Raw genomic sequence first — 17,954 nt, forward strand, 5'->3', positions numbered from 1 at the left:
CTTGCTCAAAATACCTCATTTCTTTTTTTTTCTTTTCTATTTTGTCTTATTGCATTAGCCAGAACATCCACTATCCAGAGCACTGTTAAACACTAATGATGATAATGACCATCCTCGTATTCTGATTTTTTAACTGGATTACTTGTTCACTTCTCTCAGTAAGTATAATGAATGTCAGCTATTGATTTAAAAGAGTCTTCACTGAATCAATTTTTTTGAAAATATTGATAAAAGCTGCATGATCTCATGTAAAATATAGGATGCAATATAGATTATACTCATATGCTCGTATGCTTCCTATATCTTGTATTTGTGTTGTAGGTCGGTATATTAGCTTCTTAGGGCTGCTATAACAAAATGCCACAAACTGTGGCTTAAAACGACAGAAACTTATTCTTTCACAGTTCCAGAAACTGAAATCCAAAATCAAAGTGCTAGCAGAATCAATTCCTTCTGGAGGCTCTGAGGAAGAATCTGTTCCATGCTTCCCTCACCCTTCTGGTTAGCAATCCACAGATTGGCCTTCTAGATCTTTCACTCTAATCTCTGCCTCCATTTTCACATGACTGTCTCCTCCACCTCTGTGTCTCTGTGCCCAAATTGTCCTCTTTTTATAAGGACACCACTCTAATCCAGCACGACTGCTTCCTAATTGGTTACCTTAGGTCACACTGACCGATCCCAGGCAGACATGATTTTTTTCAGGACATTATTCAATCCAGTGCAGTTGGGATCCCCCAGAAGCAGACTCTGAGATGAAGATTCATGTGCAAGCCATCTATTTCTGAAGGGCTCCCGGAGGAGGCCAGTAAGAGAGCAGGAAAGCAGAAGGAGCCAAGCAAGAGTGTGATGGCAGGCAAGACTTTTTGGAGAGATGATGCTTTGATATAATCAGGGAAGATCTGCATTAAAAATTATGCCTCACATTTGTCCCCATCTGAGGCAAGGGAGTCTGGACTGTCATATTTCCAAACCAGTTAATCATGAGATAAAGGTTGCCCGGGAAGGTGTAAAATCCCAGGCACTTCTGTCTCTGCATTTGCAAGTGAAGTGTTCCAGTAACTTCAGGGAAATGTTCCAAAGCAAAGTCATAGCTGTAAGCTATTAGAGTAAAAACTCACCTGAACTAGGTGAAGGGTACACAGAAATAGTGAAGAGGTCCAAGGAAAGTCAAAGTGTCTGCCACAGGTATCTTTTTTTGGTGTGTGTGCATTCATGTGTCAAAAATGTCATCAAATGTGTCCATTATTTTTTCTGGAAATCTGCCGGGCCTACTTAGTGTAGCTTCTAGCATTCTTCCCTAGGTAAGTCCTAGATTCCTTCCATTTCCTTCCTCCCTAATTTAGTCATCATTTACAAAGTATTATAAACCTGCTTCCCTATACTCATTTGTAGCTCTTCACATTTTAGTACACCCCTAATGCTGGAAGTCTCCAAAAAAGCTTTGAAATATGCGGTGACCAAAAAAAGTTGTCAAGGAGAAATATTGGTAATAATGAGAGAGCCTCAGGAGTGGAGGCAGATGGCAGAGAAGGTAACAGAGGCAGTGAGAGACAGTTTGCCATCAAAGTGGTGGATGTGGGGGCATCACGAGGCAGGAGACAGACAGGCAAGAACCACACAAGTTCTGTTACACACACCCCATACGAGCACATGTGTGCACACGCATACACACACACACACACACACAGCAAGCATGCAAGCGAACAATCCACAGAATCCCGATGAGAGCAACCCAGAGTGTGCTAGGCCAAATTTGGGCCTAGAACCACTCTGGAATCTGAACATTCTGGGGGACCCACAATAAGACTCTTCGAATGAAGTTTTGTAGGAAAGCCTTCATCTGAAGAGATAAGAAAGTCAGGCCCTCCCAGTGTAAGAAAGGAAGCACAATTTTATACATAGGACTCTGTCACAGAGCTGGTCCTTTAGCTGAGGATTGAGACTAAGGTCAGAGGAAAGGAGGGGCGCCTGGATGGCTCAGTCAGACCGTCCAACTCTTGGTTTCGCCTCAGGTCATGATCTCAAGGTTCGTGAGATCGGGCCGCATGTAGGGCTCTGTGCTGACAGCATGGAGCCTGCTTGGGATTCTCTCTCTCCCTCTCAGCCCCTCCCCCCACCTCTCTCTCTCCGAAAATAAATAAATATGTTTTTAAACAATTGGATGTTTACCTTCTAAAACAGCAAATAAATTTTGGTTGTTATTAACAACAACAACAACAAAACAATGGAAAGGAGACTGTGGGTAAAAACGAAATGACCTCTTCTCACAAAAAGTCAGATGTGACAATGGCAGCACAAGGCAGCTGTCCACAGGGACCCTTGTAGTGAGGTAAGGGTGAGGCACTCGTCTGAGCAGACAGGCCTGGCTACTTTTGTCTGCAGTGGGCATGACCTCAGGTAAGCGCAGGGTTCTGGTGTATTGGGAGTCCCACGGCGTCAGCAGAAGTGGGCGTCAGGGGGCCCACAGATAGGAGCAGATGTGGCTCAATGAGGAGGAGACTTCGTGAGGCTTTGGGAACATCAGAGACTGTGGTGCAGGCATCTCTCCGGGAAGCCAGGGTGGGAGCAGGAGCAGGGGGGACAGGAGTGGTGTTGGGTAACCCACATCTGTGAGCACGTGCGTTTCCTCCAGGAAACAGCTGGGGGTGGGTGAGACCGACTTTAAAAGAGAGCAGGGTAGAGGCTCCTGTGTTTGTTCAGGTCCTCTGAGAAGCAGACGCCATGCCAGGGTTAGATGTCAAGGGACTGATGGAGGACAATACCTGTGAAGGGGAAAAGAGTGAGCCAGCGAAGGCGGGGAGAGCCCTCAGATTCGTGTTGTGTGTCTGACTCCTGTGAAGGAGGAGTTAACTAGAAGAGTCCCAGACTGCGGGCCAGTTCTCAGACGGCGTCAGCCTGGCTGAGGGGAGATCTGGAGCCAACATCTCCCAGTTGAGGAGTCCTGTGTCCAGCCATGCCCAGGAACTCCATCATGCTTAGTCGTTGGCTGGGTGCAGCCCATGGAAAACATGGCGGTGACACCAATGTGACAGTAGAGCAGGAGGGGCTGTCATTGGAGCCATCAGACAACCCTGCTCCCACCTTCATGACTACCACGGTCCCATACAAGCGGACGGCACCAGCACAGAAAGGCATCATTTGTGATAGTCTGTGAGGCCCATGTGATCTACATGGAAAAACTTAGGTTGCAAATGCTCACAAATTTTAAAACTCTTTGGGGCTGAAAGAGTTATACTCTTAGTTAACTGAACTCTTTTATCCAGAACTATGCCCTTATTCCCTCATGATGCCTGCTAACTAGGGCACATCTATAGGAGATAATATTAGAAGGCATCAAAGAGATTCTGAAATCACTGATAACTTGTGCAGACATGGTCAGAATGAGAACTCTTGGCCTCAGAATATCAGAAGATAACAGAATTGTTTGCATTTCTCTACATGCACATGGGGTTGGCTAGGGTGATACAAGCGAGGATATATGAAGGAACCCAGGTAAAAGAGAAACAACCAAACACCCCTCCTCCAACTGAGCAGAACTCTACAGCTGTTCAGTTGTCTAAGGAATAGAAAGACTGCTTGATGGGCCCAAGATTTCAGAACACTGGTGAGGGGAAGGCTTTGGTTTTTTTTTGGTTATTTGTTTTTAAAAAAAAATTTTTGTTAACGTTTATTTATTTTTGAGACAGAGAGAGACAGAGCATGAACGGGGGAGGGTCAGAGAGAGAGGGAGACACAGAATCTGAAACAGGCTCCAGGCTCTGAGCCATCAGCACAGAGCCCGATGCGGGGCTGGAACTCACAGACCGTGAGATCATGACCTGAGCCGAAGTCGGACGCTCAACTGACTGAGCCACCCAGGCGCCCTGAGGGGAAGGCTTTTAACGGGACTGAAAACCTGACCTAGCGTGTATCTGCAACGATGCCATTTGCCAGGACTATGCATTCAAGAATTATTTGCTCAACTGGTGCTTCTGCCGCTTCAGGTTGAGCTTGTTTACCAACACACAGCACGTAGGGGTCACCCCTGGAAAGTGTGACAGGTAAATATAGGCCAGGGGAGAAAAAGGAAGTGAATAAGTGACGGCAACTTACTGAACTAGTTGTGTTAAGAGGTGATGGCAGCCCAAACCATAAACAGCATCACTATTAAAAACCTTAAATGAGTTCATGCCCGACAGATCATTAGCTGTGATGTGAAGGTGTCCTGCTTTGGTCTTTAGAGGGAAACATCAGAGAGATTGTCCTGTTTGGGCCACAACAGTATCTACTGGGGCCTCTGTGAGAGCCAGAAGTACAGTGGTTCTAATTTAAATATTCTCAAGTAAATGAATGAGTGAATGAATGAATGAATGAATGAATGAATTCTAAGGTAGCTGTTAACTTCCGTGGTTGTGCTAGCTTCTGGTCATCACACTTTTGTTGGTGTTGGAGGGCTTTTCAAACAAGAAGACAATTCTATGGGCACCACCCAGCCTATGTGGTGCTCAGCCCTGGAGGATCCTGGAGCCCTGTGAGTTTCCTTTTATACAAGGTGTTGAACCAGAAGCTGCAGCATGTGGGAGAACAGAGGTTATGGGAACCCTTTTCAAACACATGCTTCCAACCCATAGAACGGAGCATTTCTGGTTGAAGAGATGGTTGGGGGAGGATGGAGGTTGAGTACAGACAGTGTGTCACCTGTGCCCATCCTCCTTCACTGTCCCCAGTAGAGTCCCTAAGAACCCTCTTCAGGGCATATGGCAAAGGAAGCTGATTTATTTAGAGTTGGACTGGATGCTCTTTGACCATATGATGACAGAATGCCACACCATACTGGCAATCAGAGTTTTCTGGTGAATGCTGACAGGCTTTTCTAAATTTCAGCGTGGTGACCTGGATAGAACACAGACTTCAGAGTCTGAGCACGTGGGTTCCAGGCTTGACTCTGACACTGGCTTTGTAACTTTGGCTAAGGACTCCAAGTTTCACTTTCATGGCCTTTACGATGGGGAGAATAACATTTCCCTCAAAGAACTCAAAGCGAGATGCCCATGTTGTCTTGGCCAAGAAGAGACAGTCCTGCTCAAACCAACATTCTCCAGGAGCCCTTCTATGGTTCTCTGACAGCCTTTTGTACCTTGATTCCCAACATCCCCCGCAGGGCCCTGTCTTTGGCCATCTACTCGGTAGATATCATTGCAGTTCAATATCAGTTTTTCCTGGGACATGATCCTAATACCACTCTTTGACTCAACCTACCATGACCACGTATGAAAAGCATCAGGGCACTCTTGGACTAGCCTTGCAGGACTCGGGCTGCTGGAGGGGGAGGGCAGTAGGTGGGCCTCAGACTCTAAGGCCTGCTTGGTTTCTGATCTAGCTCAGAGGCAGCCTTCCTACTGGGACTTGGGTTCTGGGCCCTATCCACTGAGAGAACATGCAGTGACTTCACCTTCTGCCAGCTGAATTTAGGCATCTCGATCTTTCACCCCAAATAAGCATCTGTTCTACTATAAGCCACTGGGGGAAATCTTTAAGTCTGTAGTGGGTGGCATACACTGGAAAGACCAAACAATAGCCAAAGCTGAAGAGTAAGAGAACAAGTTGGGCTCACCTCAAATGAGTGCTCGCTGCCTAGAACAGTCAAAAAAGTCACCAAGGAGAATCCACTCCAGCCATGAGCATGGAAGGCAATAAGGGCTCTAAAGAGGCAAGAGTGGTAGGGTGCCAGGGTAACTCGGTCGGTACAGTCCTCATCTCAGGGTTGTGAGTTCAAGCCCCACACTGGGAGTGGAGCCTACTTTAAAAGTATTAATAATAATAAAGAGGAAAGAGTGGTGGCCTGAGAGTTGGGAGGACTGGGCTCCTGTCTTGACTCAGTCAGAATCCAGCTGTCACCATCCTTCTCGCCTTCCCCATCAGTAAAATGAAAAGGTTGGATGAAGGGATCCCATAGCCTTTCATAAGAAAGATCCTATGAATACAGGGCTTGAGTTACACGCGTTATTTATTCTCCAGTGCCGCCCTCCCCGCGTGCCCCTACCCCCGTACCCCCCCCCCCCCCCCAAATCTGGGCACATGGGAAAGTGGAAGGAAAGCCAAACCTTCCAATCTGGCTTATTTGTGAGAAGAGGCCCTCAGTTCTGAAGAAACTGAGTGGAAGAAACACCTTGGCCTTATCACAATTTATGCTAAATGATGCACCACTGATATCTATAACACATGTTCTTGTAATTCCTGATCTCAGGAGATAAGCTCCCTTCTGTTCATTGTGAGGGAGTTAGCAGAAGTGAAAGGATGTGGGTAGCAAGAACTAGGGAAAGAGCTTTGTCAAGCCCCATCACCCTGGATGCCTGGCAACTCAATCTGGGGAATATCAGATAGGTAAACAAATCTGTTAATGGGAGGAAATGGAGCGCAGCCCCACAAACTAAGAAGAGAGACCGGGCCCGATACTAAAGGCCCCTTTCCTTTCCAGAGGCCATCGTTTCTGTCTTCTTGCTGATAAAGAGAAGGAGACAGGGGCTTACATTGTACCCAGAACACGAGGTGGTACTGTAATCACATGTTCCAAATGTCGAGCAGCTCGACAGGAAACAAGAATAACAGAAGTTGGCAGAAGGAAGATGGGAAAGCAAGACGCCAGGATCCCCGTGATTCTGAAGGAGACAATCAAAGGAGCCAGAACACATGTCACCTCTGGGTTCAGCAGGGAGGGCTGTGGAGCTGGAGGAGGTCCCAGGCCAGCGGGGAAAGGCCAATGGGTCCTCCCCCACAATCTTCCTTGAGCCTGCACCTTGTCCCTAGGCCATCAGAGGACTTTCATGACAACCCAAACCCAATTTACGGCCGTTTGACCAAATCATTTACGTGAAAATTCTTTATACTGTGTATGCCACGCATGCCTGGTATACCAGGCTTACCGTGTTTCAGCCTGTCTTCAGGATATGTTTGGATATTAGGGAACCAATGAATATTAATAGTGACCCAGATCATGACCATCATTAGAATAGCTAACTGGAAGAAACTCTCCCAAGCACTTTGAGCATATTTTCTCACTAACGTAAGTACTATTATCATCACTACGTTACAGATAAGAAGGCTGAAGCTCTAAGAGTTGAAGTCATTTGCTCCCGGTTACAAAGCTGCTCAGTGGTGAAGCTGAAACTCCATCCAAAACTAGTCACACCCAACTCTATATTTTTAGTAAATCCATATTCTCAACCAGGCTGGACAATGCAGCCAACAGTAATCAGGGGGCATTTAGTGAGCACTCTCTAATTCTCAGATCTGCCCATGCACCTTCTACTGATAATTCCCTTTAAATATTCACGGCAGCCCATAGTGTAAGTGCTATTATTACCACTCTTTTTCTATTATTATATTGTTACAGGAGAAGACGATGAGGCTTGAGAGGTTGAGTAATTTGCCTGGGATTACCTGGGATGGGAATCCAAGCAGTCAATTTTGGATGCAACCCTGGGAAGTCTGACCCGTTAACTCGTGCCGTTAGCCACTGACTTAAATTTAGAGAGAACCCTTCTGACTCACTGACCCAGAGGTACACATGCTGCGTGTTGACAACAATCTGAATTTCCAGGGTAAATCCTATCTGTTCAGCAAGTTCAAGTTCATATTTTAACTACCTAGGACTCTTCTCACAGGAGCAATGTTTGATGCATGGTTAGTCACCAACAGTATGAATCTTGGGTCAGTTTCATTGCTCCCCGATTCATGCTTGGGCTTGAAATATTTATTGCACACCATTAGTAACTTCCCAGGAAAAGGAAATACTCCTATGTGAATTGAAGGATGATGGGCTTTACCTCCCCGTGAAACTTTGTATAAACCTTCCCAAAATCAATACGTGGCCAACTCCACATTTACTTTGCTCCCATTCACCATCCTGCCAGGACTCAAGCCCTGTCACTAGTAAGGGCCAGGTTCTTAGAACTATGCTGGCTATTCTAAGAGCCTCTGTGTCATCAAGAGCTTTGGGATTTCCCAGCACTAGACTTCTATTTGACCAAAAGTTCTAATCTGTTCTAGACCTCCTTTCCCCTGTCACTGCCTCCAGACCTCCAACACATTTGAAAAGGCCCACTAAAGCGTTTCTAATGTTCACCTCCATTTCCTTCAGTTTCGATATAAGTTTTCAAGAGTCTTACCAGCATGAAGAATCTTGAGGTTTTTCTGATGCAATCTGCCCAATTCCCAAATCTTCCACATCAATCCATCGTAATTTGATTCCAGACTAAAAAACAAACAAACAAAATCGTCAGTTCTGGGGTGCCTGGGTGGCTCACATGGTTGAGTGTCCAACTCTTGACTTTGGCTTTCGTTATGATCACATGGTGCGTGAGTTCGAGCCCTGAGTCGTGCTCTACGCTGACAGTGTGGACCCTGCTTGGGATTCGTTCTCGTTACCTCTCTCTGCCCCACCCCTGCTCATATTCTCTTTCTTTGGAAATAAATAAATAAACTTGGAGGAAAAAAAACATCGGTTCTTTCATATGAATAAATGCAGGGTGCTCCAAGGGCTTCACAATTTCTTTGTCCTTATCTCTTCAATCACAAACACATTATTGCCATTAGAGGAAAAAGTTTCTTTTGCATCCTTAATCTTTTGTTTATTGTTAATTGTTTTTCTCCCTTTGAATGCTTCAAAATGGCCATTTGCATCTTTCTATAACTGTGATTTTTGTCTTTTTGAACTAGAATTTGCCCAACCTTTAATTTTCTCAAGCAGTTGGACTAGATTAGGGCCAGCAACCTTTTTGATGTAAAAGACCCGATAGTATTTTAGGCTTGTGGGCTACGTGATCTCCATGGCAACTGCTCAACTCTGCCATTGTAGTGCAAAAGTAGCCAGAGACAATACACAAATAAGCAAGAACGGCTCCAATAAAACTTAATTTATGGTCACTGAAATGCAAGTTTCACATAAGTTTTCACCTTTCATGAAATACTATTTTACCAACCACGTAAAAATGTAAAAGCCATTCCTAGCTTGCCATGCACAAAATCAGGCAGTGGGCCAGACTTGGCCCCTAAACTAGATGATTCTAAATTTCCTCTTTATTCGAAGTATCATGACATTTCAGAACTAGAGGGAGCCTTAGAAGCCATCAAATCCAGTCACCCTGTGCGCCACAGAAGGAAAGAGGAACCCCCAAAGGGAAAGGGACTGACCCACACTTACACAGCCAGCAGGTGAGTGACAGTTCAGGACCATAGCAGGAGTCCCTGCCCTGCCTACAGTACGGAGACACTGAGGCTGGGTTCCATGTATAAGCAGAGGAGATCTCTTCAAAAAGTTGCAAGTTAGGGTTACCACCCTTTACTCTTTCCTGGAAATTTTAGATCCTGGTGTTTGAGTAAAAATGTGACTTTGAGCACTTAATTTGAATACATGTATAAAGTACTTGCTTCTAATGTAAAACACTAGAGAATTTGTGTAGTATACAAATACACTTTTTATTATTGCTGTTATAGTGAAGGTCAAATTAGACAACGGTTTCAATGAATTCAGAGCAATTTACAAATGTCCGCCATTTGTGACACTTTGATTAAAAAAATAAATAAAGTAAATGTATCTAGAAAATCTTCTTGGGTGATTTGGACTAAAGTGCTGAATACAAGAATAATCACACATATACGCACACATTTTTGACCTGTCCCCCAAAGACTGGTAAAATTAGCACAAATAAATTAAAAACTTCTAGACAAGCTGTATATGCGGCATGCCACCTCTACCCTCTAAGAGGCCCTCCAAAGTATTAGTGACAAAAGCCTTATTGTTGTAGCAAAATTGAGTCCATCACAGGGCAACCACACTAAAATATGAGGCATCTTTGTAAAGTCTATCATTCCCCATCCAAACGATTTAACCAAGTAATAAGACCATCAAAAATACCACACTTTCCTTTCCCTTTTCATCTGTTAAAAATGAATAAAGTATTTTGGAGGGATGTGGTGTATATGTATGGGGGGGTGGGGTGCGTGCGTGCGTGCATGAGTGCATGCGTGCATGTGTGTGTGTGTTGGGAGGGGGTACAGGGCAGCTGTTTTAAAAATCAATGCTTTTGGGGTGCCTGGGTGGCTCAGTTGGTTAAGCATCTGACTTCAGCTCAGGTCACGATCTCACAGTTCATGGGTTCGAGCCCTGCGTAGGGCTCTGTGCTGACAGCTCAGAGCTTGGAGCCTGCTTTGGATTCTGTGTCTCCCTCTCTTTCTGCCCCTTCTCTACTCATGCTCTGTCTCTCTCTCTCAAAAATAAACAAACATCAAAAAACATTGAATGCTTTCGCTTCCCTTTTTGGTGACCAGAAAAATAGGAAGCTGATGTAGGAATAAGAGGGAATTTCATAAAAAACAGCCTATTAAAGCAAGTTTTAGAATGGTAGTGGAGGAAGGAGGAGGTGGACCAGAAAGAGAGGACTGTTCCAGCAATTCCCATCTGGAACTTGGTTTACACTTCCTGATTCTTCACACAAAGCCTACAGTTTCTTAACTTCCAGAGGGTCCCTGCCTTAGCAGCCAGCTCTGGCAAGTGATCCGGGGAGACAGTATTGCAAAGAGAGAGATGAGAGAGACCTCCAGAAGTTTTGCTGATGGCCCCCATCTTCCATAGTCATCCTGTTGTGGATTGCAGGCTCACTCACCTTTCTGAACCCTTTCCTGACTGAGGCTGTCTGTGCACACCTGGGAAGAGGGATCAGGGGTTGGAGCAGCAGCAGCCCCAAGTGATGTAAGTTCAGGTCTCCATGTACCAGACCTGGGGCCAATCTCCTAATGAGTCAGGCCTCGGTGATTCAAGGATTCAGCAAGATGCACTGAAGCTCCCAGTCAAGAGGCTGGGCTACATCCTTATGTGTGGAACCTTACTTTGCAGGTGCTAAACCATTGCCCCTCTGTTCCCCAGACCTTTTGGGACCTCAGGGCCTTCATCTCACAAAAGAAAAGGATCCCGGCTTACTTTGCAGCGTAGGAAATGATTGGCTTAGCTTTTTCTCTAGGCTCGAGAGGCCCTTGGCCTCGGTGTACCATCTCGAACGTGGTGGCCTGCCTTCTCTGTTCCCTTAGCTACACACACCACCCCGTCAACACCTGGAAAGGAGAATCTGGGCATCCCACGTCCACTCAGTCAGAAGTCCTAGACTTTTGCTTCTTTCTGTTCACCTAGCTCCATTCTTGGACATATTTGATTCCTAACCTGTCAGTGCTGTCTTTCTTTTCCTACCCATTTCTAGAGCTGTGGGCTTTTATTCATGTTTGTTTATTCTTTTATTTATTCCTGCCACCAGCGTTGGATGCCACCATATGCAGGCACCATGCCAATGCTGGTGGAGAACAAGATAAAGGAGGTCCCCATGTGCTTGGGACTTGAAGCTTAGCAATGAACAAGACAGCTGAGAAGGAATGACCTAAGGGTTTACATCTTTTCCATGTGGCGAGTGCTATGAAGGATATCAGCTCACTAAATATTTATAGAGAACCTAGTGGAGCCAGGATGAGTGCCCAACTGTGATCATAAAGACACCCTCTCCTCCCTATTTTCATGAAAACAGACCATTAATAAAAAACTCAGGCCTGGAGCGCCTCTGTGGCTCAGTCAGTTAAGTGTCCGACTTCAGATCAGGTCATGACCTCATGGTGCATGGATTCGAGCCCCATGTCAGGCTCTGTGCTGACAGCTCAGAGCCTGGAGCCTGCTTCGGATTCTGTATCTCCCTCTCTCTCTGCCCCTCCCCCATTCACACTCTGTCTCTGTCTCTCAAAAATAAATAAATGTTAAAAATTTTTAAAAGAAAAGTCACACTCGTGAATGTCACAATTATAATCTGAGTATCTAACAGGGGAACGTAGGGTCCTGGGGGTCAGAAGTAACTTCTGGGAGAAAATGTTATTGAAGCAGAGACCTGAAGGGGGTAGGACACAACGAGGCCCATCTAGCACAGGGCCTGCACTAATTAGCAGCCATTCACTAAACAGTAATATTTAATATAAAGTAAGTAATTTGCATTTCTTTGGTAACACTCTGGTCCTCTGGGTAGGGGTCTCCACTCACCTTATTCTCACATCCATTTGCTCTCTGGGAAGAACTTATTGCTAACATACTTCTATCTACCTACCTGAGGTTATTGCTACCCACAAATATAAGACCAATAGCTAATTTATATTTTGGCTTCTGAGGTGGATGTCTCACTACTCTGATTAACTTAAACCCATAGCAGTCCATCCTTCCTTGGCCTCTGTTTGTACAAGCTGGAAGATTAAGCAGGAGGAGTAGGAATAGGGTGATGGATTTGTAACAACGGAAGCTCAGGGAGCCAGCAGGTGCACAGAAGTGTGGCCATGCACTCGGGGCAGAGCTTGGGCCGCAAGCCCTCAGTTCCCTCCACTGCTTATTCTTTTCAGTGCTTGTTGTCCTGAAGCACTGCCCAGGCTCAGAGAGCTTAGAAACAGTCCCAAGCCCCAGGAACACAAAGTTCTCGTTTTAGGTCTTCTCCTGGGGAAGAAGCCCCTTAGTGACCCGTTGTACTTGCCTTGAAAGAAGAGTCATAGGACAGCCCTGAGCTGACTTCCCAGGGGGTGGAGGGAATCCTCATTAAGATCATTTGGAGGCACTTAGCAAAGATGAAGTTTAGGTTCAGTACTGAGTACGGTTCTTAATAAAACCCTTGGAGCTTCTGGGAGGAGAGCTGTTGAGGCATGGAGGCGGTGATCCGGGGGAGGAGGAGGGGGAGGGAGGGCAGTGCCTGGTCAGGATCCTGACTCCTGTGCTCACTGGGAGGACATGGTCTGACCTCTTCTCCCATTTCACAGCTATTTCGTGGCAGTATTTCTGCAATGGGAACAGGCTGCAAGACCTGATCATGCTCACGCGGTCACCTCGTTCTCCTCCTGGGCTTTATTGAGGGACTGTTGTTCATGTCCCAGCCGGCAGGTGGGCGTCCCCTTTGATGCACACAACCTCTTCCTCTGGTGGTTTTCTCTGATTCCAGTTCCTTTTAGACATATGATCTGTGATGATTTGAGGGCCTCACAGAAATTACCCAAATTGCTCAGAGGTGGGATGCAGGAAGAAGAATTGTTTTAAATTATCTGCATAAGATAGCCATGTTTTAGAAATAAACTAGGAAAATTAGGGGGAAACACACATGATCCCATTAACTTAAGACATTACTAGATTCCCATTTTGATGTATTTCCCCCATCTTTTCCCAAATGCATTTTTTCACATTGCTGTGATAATGGTCCGTTAAAACCAGTGTCGTATTTTGCCTTATGTTTCCATGTCTTCATAATAATCACTCTGAATGGCTAGATACTGCTCATCGAAAACATAGATCATATTTATCTTAATTGTTCCTTATGACTTTACATTTTCTTGCACCCAGTTTTTCCACAGCGTATGACCCTAGAAGAAATGTTTTTACACATGATCCACGGTATAGGTCCAAGAAAGGGCCTGAGCCATGTGGCAGAGCAGTTCTCTGTGCTGAAGGCTGGCTCAAGTCAAGGATGCCTTCATAGGTATCTGGAGTGAGGTTAATTGCATATCAGCCAGGTAGTGCCCCATACTGTAGATAATAAGACTATCCTGGACCCTGGATTGTGAAAAGTCAACAAGAACCTTTCTCATTTCTCATCTCTGCAGGCACTTTCTTCAAGCTCTTTCCACTTCTTTGAGCGCATGGTGGATGGAAAGTGGCCACCCCTTGGTTCCTGGTTTCAAATCACCATTCAAGAGACATTCCCAGACTGGCTTGTGTCCCTTAAGCCTTGCTCCAAATTCCGGAGAGAGGAAATCTAATAGCCCCATTTAGGCCTCTCTTCTGTCAAATACAGGCAAGGAGTTAAAGTCATTCAGTTCCCACTAGAGGCCTAAGCTGCTTCTATAATGGGTGATATATCCTGTCCCTTATCCCAGGCCAGCCCTTCATTTGTGACCTATCTCCTACTTCTCTCCTTCTCAAAGTTGTGACTCCTGCAACCATCCCAGCCCTCCCTTGGGTCTCAATTTCTCCCATCATTCATGTCATTTTGGGGGTCAGCAAATGTGTTCTAGTGTCTTTCAACTTAAACAACAAACCTCCCTTGACTCCACGTCTTTCTCTATTTACCACCCAGTCTCTCTGCCCCTATTGACTGGTAAGTCTCTGTCCTGCTGTCTCTATTTCCTCACCTTCTATTTTTTTCTCAGTGTCTTCAACTGGATTTCATCCTTCCACTTCCATTAAAATTATGCTGGTTAAGGTGACCAAGACCTTCAACTTGGCATATGTCTATCCTCCTCTAAGTCAAGCTTTCAGAAATATTCCATACAGTCAACCACACCTTTCTTGAAATATTCTCTTTTCTTGGATGAGGATACCATATATAATAGATGCTTTGCTGTGCCAGTCAGATTCCCCCAATAAGGCCAAGGAGCTCTTCCTCCAGTTGTCAGGCATGTTGGTGGTTAATCAGCTTGGGGCTCACTCCATCTCTGGGAACTGCTCTCAGACAAACAAACTGCCTTGCCCAAACCTAAGCCCCTTCTCAGGGGTAGTCCATACCCAAGGACTGGTTGATGTGAGTTGATGTGAGGGTGCAAAGTCCAGCTCCCTTGCCTCAATTTGGAACAACTCTAAAGGTCCATCCAGCTCCAGAGCTGGGCTGGACTGACTAAAAAAACCATGGCATCACATCTGAATTTCTCCCTCTGCCCAGTCCTGCTTCTCTCACTTCCCTAAAGATGTTGTTCCTGAGAACTCCTGAATCTCCAGCCCAGAATTCATTTCCAGGGGACCTGACCTAGGATAACAAAGTCTCCTGGTTTTCTTCTTACCTTGTTTTCTGCCACCTGGAATTCTTACAAGTTCATTCCTGTATATCTTCATTCCTGGTTTCTTTTCTGCCTCAACAACTTTAAAATGCCTCGTTTTTCCTCTCTTCCCCTCACTACTTCTGATCTCTCTTTAGCTTTCTTCTTTTCTTTGTTTGTATGATCGGGTTGCTACACAGGCACTAAACAGAGAACCTATAAGATAGTGGTCCCAGTCTCTCGGTTTTCCTTAGAAATAACCGTATTACCCAACAGCTATACTCAAGTTGTCTGACACCTAAGGGACAGAGAAATGGCAAGTTGGATTTTATCTGCTGGGTCAAGTGAAGTGTGTGCAGCAATGTTTATTCTTCCATAATTGGTTAAGTAAATAGTATTTACCCACGGCACAAACCTGAGGACCTGTTATACAAAATCAAACCAGTGATGGTGAAACCATGTACTTAGCTCCAATTCTCCTGTAAGTACATCTCATTCTTTCTCTTAATCCATTTCTATAATAATAACAATTAAAAAAAAGGGACCAAAAGTTTGAATTTGCAGCAGCTATAAACTTTCCAGCGGGGCAAGGGAACACTTTGTCACAAAGAACTTCACAAGCTGAGGCGTCAAGAAGAAATCGGCTTCCTAGACTATTATGTACAAACGAGATCGCCTAGATAATTAGGAAATACCTGTTACACAATGTAGTGTGCACGTCCTGAAGCATATTAAAACATACAAATGATGCTGATCTCTTTGTTCTGACAAACACACATGGTTATGTAAGATGTTAGAGGAAGCTAAGTAAAGAGTATTGGGAATCCTTTGCATTAGCTTTGCAACTTTTCAGCAAATCTAAAAGGAAACGTCTCAATACTACCCAGTTTAATTTGTAAGTCCAATTTGATTAGTACCTCTGTGATGCTGAAATGGAGTATTTGGTGACCCAACCCTTCAGAGAATTGCCATGCATACCGAAATCAGAAAAAAAAGGTCTTTAGGCAGCTAAACGCTCTCAGAAACTCAACAGGACAGGCGATGTCATCCCAGGCCCGCGCACAGCAGCTGTGCACAAAGACAGTGGAAAGACTGGAAGCTGCTGAGAAACACAGACTGCAGCAAGAAGTGCTAGGAGGAAAACTACCAACAAATGCACAGCTGGTTGGGGACATCTGGTGCACAGCACGCGGAACCACACGCTTCATGGAGTTGACTGAATTATAATGTGTTTCAACGGAGGACATTCATAATGATGCTCTTGGATGACAAAGAAAGGTTGAAGTCATTTTTGGCTTAGACAGAAAATGCTTCTTAGAAGGTCCTGCTCAACTCTGCTCACACACCCTCCACCCAGGAGAAATGTGGTGGAGAAGGAAGAGCATGGGCTGTGGAGCTACCATCCCACACCGTCTGACCCTGGGCAAATTCTTTCATCTTTTTGAGTCTTAGTTTCTCCATCTATAAAATGAGAGTAATGATCGATATTAGATCGGTATTAGAATCTTCATAAAACAGAGAGCAAATGCCTGGCACTCAGAGGGCATGAAGGGTTCAGGGAGGTGATGAATATTTATGCGCACACCTGACTGTCTTGAGATTTGGGGTTGATGCTCAGATCACCTCTCCGGCTGTGGGACTTTGGAGCCCCCTTCCCGTATGATCCCTGGGCACAGGAGGGACTGATATGGGTCAGGCCAACAATGTTGTCAAGTCCCAGTGATCAGGGTGAAGCTTACGGGCTGAAGAGCAAAGAGGTGAGAAGCTCTGGCATCTTTGTGGTCTCGGCTTGACTCTGTCATCTTCTCTCTGCATTCTTTCTCATCCTTGAAGTTCCCATGAGGCTGGCAGAGTAGGTGAGTCTGGGGCTGCCATTGCCCTCAGGCTCCAAGATGGTGGCAGATTGCACACTGGCAGGTGCCAGGTCTGCTCTGAGCCTTCAGGAGAAGCACTCCTCCTTTGGATTAATTGTCCCTGACCCTTTCCACCATAAGAGTGATAAGACCCGGAGAGCCATGAAGGTGATGAGCCGGGTTTTAACTGAAGCCAAAAGAGTCCTCCTCCCTGATCTATGAGGTCCCTCCTCATTCGTCAGGGGCCAAAGGCTACAGATGGTCATCTGGGGCCAATGCCTAGAACAGAATCTTCCCCGCAGAGCTCCCTCAGAATCCTCAGCATAGACAGAAGTAGAGGATTCTCTCATGACTAACACAGTCTCTTGAACCCTTCCAATCTGCAGACATTACTTGACACCCTAGAAGGGATCATCTTTCACTTGCACCAGTCAGTATCCCTGCTTTGGGCTGAGCCCTGGCTTACCAGTGCTCCCATTCTATTCTCTAAGTCTTGCTGCAAAGAAGCTTGTCCCAGGCCCATGCTTTGCGTCTGTGCTCCAACGCCCTGGCAAGAAATGTATACCCTACGCCTTAGAAAGATATCTGTTCAAATTGGCTCAATATACAAGGACTGGCAATCAAAGAAGAAAGTGCCATATATTATGAAAATTCATACATGTGGATATCTTATGAATCTTGACATTACTGAGCACATAGTAGCCAAGCAGATTTTCCCTGACTGTCCTTGAAAGAGGTGGCAGTTTAGAGGCACGGCTTGAGTTCTCTTGAAAGCACCTGTCACTTTCCACTTCTCACTTTGCTACGGATTTCCCGAGTCCCCGCTCATATGTCTCCACCTTCTCCACCTCCTTCTGGGACTTAGGACTGAGGTCTGTCACTTCCCAACATACTTAAAACCAATTCTCAGCTGCCAGACTCTCATTTCTGACCACATATATACAGCATCGTTTCAGATATAAACATGATAATAATCACTCATAAAATTTTGTCGATAGCAGTGTCCTGATTTGAACTTCTCATAAAAAGCAGACAAAATCTAAACTAAATGGCCATGAGGTTGTGAATCTTGTTTCCTCTGGAACTGCTGACACTCAGCTCATTTCCTTTTCCAGGAGGAGGCAACAGGTTCCCATTCTTTTACCTCCTTGCCTCTCCCCTGTCAGATCTATCCTTGTCCAGTGTCCACAGGCAACTCCTTGTTATGTTAGTGGCTTCCTCAACCCTGTCAGCAACTTTCATTTGCTCCTTTCCCTTCAGGTTCATCTTAACAGTGTCACCCTTGCTTCCCCTCCAAGCATAATTGCT

Source organism: Prionailurus viverrinus, chromosome F2 (genome assembly GCF_022837055.1).
Source record: "Prionailurus viverrinus isolate Anna chromosome F2, UM_Priviv_1.0, whole genome shotgun sequence".
NCBI classification, from domain to species: Eukaryota; Metazoa; Chordata; class Mammalia; order Carnivora; family Felidae; genus Prionailurus; species Prionailurus viverrinus.